The sequence below is a fragment of the Capra hircus genome, chromosome 3 (genome assembly GCF_001704415.2).
Source record: "Capra hircus breed San Clemente chromosome 3, ASM170441v1, whole genome shotgun sequence".
Classification (NCBI taxonomy): Eukaryota; Metazoa; Chordata; class Mammalia; order Artiodactyla; family Bovidae; genus Capra; species Capra hircus.
This window is the reverse complement of record NC_030810.1, coordinates 108,901,583-108,904,585: the sequence shown is the minus strand read 5'-3', so window position 1 is coordinate 108,904,585 and position 3,003 is coordinate 108,901,583. Positions and strand designations below refer to the sequence as shown.

Below are 3,003 nucleotides of genomic sequence, written 5' to 3'. Positions count from 1 at the left end.
ATGTATGAATCTTTGAGACCCTGTGGGCTATATGTAGCTCCCCAGGCTTCTCTGTCCATGAGATTCCCCAGGCAAGAATGCTGGAGTTGGTTGTCATGCCCTGTCCATCATAATAGAGTACATGCACATAGTTTTTGTTTTACTTTTTAAAGTCCTTATTAAATTCATTAAAACATTGTTTCTGTTCTATGTCTTGACTGTGAGGCATGTGGGATCCTAGTGCCTTGACCAGGGATAGAACTCACAGCCCCTGCATTGGAAAGTGAAGTCTTTTCCACCTGACCACCAGGGAAGTCCCTGTGCATAACTTTTAAATACAAACACTTATATTACAAGTTAACCCTTTTGGCAGAAAGTGAAGAGGAACTAAAAAGCCTGTTGATGAAAGTGAAAGAGGAGAGTGAAAAAGTTGGCTTAAAGCTCAACATTCAGAAAACTAAGATCATGGCATCTGGTTCCATCACCTCATGGGAAATAGATGGGGAAACAGTGGAAATAATGTCATACTGTATTTTGGGGGGCTCCAAAATCACTGCAGATGGTGACTGCAGCCATGAAATTAAAAGACGCTTACACCTTGGAAGGAAAGTTATGACCAACCTAGATAGCATAGTAAAAAGCAGAGACATTACTCTGCCAACAAATGTCCGTCTAGTCAAGGCTATGGTTTTTCCACTGGTCATGTATGGATGTGAGAGTTGGACTGTGAAGAAAGCTGAGTGCCGAAGAATTGATGCTTTTGAACTGTGGTGTTGGAGAAGACTCTTGAGAGTCCCTTGGACTGCAAGGAGATCCACCAGTCCATTCTAAAAGACCAGTCCTGGGTGTACATTGGAAGGACTGATGTTGAAGCTGAAACTCCAATACTTTGGCCACCTCATGCGAAGAGTTGGCTCACTGGAAAAGACCCTGATGCTGGGAGGGATTGTGGGCAGGAGGAGAAGGGGATGACAGAGGATGAGATGGCTGGATGGCATCACCGACTCAATGGACATGAGTTTGAGTAAACTCTGGGAGTTGGTGATGGACAGGGAGGCCTTGCATGCTGTGATTCATGGGGTTGCAAAGAGTTTGACATGACTGAGCGACTGAGCTGAACTGAAGCTAAAAATACTTGTAACTTTTTTAAAAAAAATTTTTTTACCACTGAAAGCATTTGGGAAAACATATTTCTGCAATGGTGACTCTGGAGGAGTAGGTGAGAAAAAATATAAAATGTTGGTCACTTTTTATAAAGTATGAAATTAGGGGAAAAACAAAACTTTCAAATTATTTCTTCTTGTTCATTCAAGTTATTTAGCAATACACTAAATATTCTTCCTTGTGAGCTGGTATGTTGTTCACTGGTCTGTCGCTAAGTTGTGTCCAAGTCTTTGCAACCTCATGGACTGCAGCATGCCAGACTTCCTTGTCCTTCACCATCTCTCTGAGTTTGCTCAAACCCATGTCCATTGAGTTGGTGATGCCATCCAACCATCTCATCCTCTGTAGTCCCCTTCTCCTCTGGCCTTCAGTCTTTCCTAGCATCAGGGTCTTTTCCAATGAGTTGACTCTTTGCATCAGGTGGCCAAAGTATTGGAGCTTCAGCTTCAGCATCAGTCCTTCAGGGCTGATTTCCTTTAGGACTGACTGGTTTGATCTCCTTGAGGTGGTGTATACCCTTTCCTTTATTCACAGGTAGTTCTGCTGGGGATATGGACCTATCAGCAGCGACTAAATTTGTCATCACTGACTTTCCTCAGATCCAGGAAGGTAGGCTTCTGTACTTCTTTCCTTTACTTTTCATCTGTATTTTTATTGTCATGGGAAATCTATTGATCTTTTTGCAGTCAGGCTGGATACTTGACTTCACAATCCCATATATAATTTCATCAGTATCTTTTCCTTTCTGGAATCTGGTATACCACAGCCATCATTCCCAACATGATCTCCAATCTCATCAGTGAAATAAAAGACGATCTCTATTACTGGCTGCCTCTTGCAGATGTATTTCTTCCATTCACTTGGAAATTCAGAGGGAATCTTGCTAATCACCATGGCCATTGACAGATATGTTGCAATCTGCAACCCTCTTCGCTATCAAATGATCATGACTCCCCGTCTTTGTGCTCAGCTTTCTGCAGGCTCCTGCAGCTTTGGCTTCCTCATCCTGCTTCCTCAGATTGTAATGATTTCAACATAGCCATTCTGTGGTTCCAGTCAAATCCATCAAATCTTCTGTGACTTGGTCCCAGTTCTGAGCCTGGCTTGCACAGACACATCCATGATTCTAATTGAGAATGTGATCCTTGCTGCGGCCATCATCATTACTGTCTTAATCATTGCCCTGTCCTATATAAGAATTATCATCATGATCCTGAAGATTCCTTCTACTGAAAGTCAACAGAAGGCTTTTTGTACCTATCCAGGCCATCTCAGTTTTCCTGATATCTTTTGGTAGCATGTCCCTCATGTACTTACGTTTCAATGCCACTTATTCACTCGTTTTGGACACAACCATTGCACTGATGTTTACTCTTCCCCTAATCTTCAATCCTATCATCTATAGTCTGAGCAAAAGGACATGAAGGATGCAATTAGAAAACTCTTCTGTTCCCCATCCTGAACCCCCTCCCTCCAAAACCTCCAATTAAAATAAATAAATTTATATTAAAAAAAGAGAAAACTCTTCTGTATTCAAATAGTGTTGAACACATCTGGAGGTTAATTCTGAGCCACAGATTGCTTTTCACCCTTTTAATATTTCTCTAACAGATTAAAATATGAAATTATTCTCTCTCTAGTTTTTTGTCACATTGAGCCATCTGTCTGCTATCCTGATTACTTTATTTTATTATTATTGTATTGGAAAAACACATTTATGTTCTGCCATTTCTATGAAATTTGATGGGTATTTCATCAAGAAATTTATTATGGAGCTTAAAGATTTTCTTCTTTCTTCTGAAAAATTACAGTTAAAGGAAAAATTTCTCACCACGTTAGAGGGTTAGAATCACACTTCAG

General features: G+C 40.7%; 1 pseudogene; it reads left to right on the top strand.

The window, feature by feature from the left end:
• LOC102186919 lies at positions 1,695–2,605 on the top strand (annotated as a pseudogene).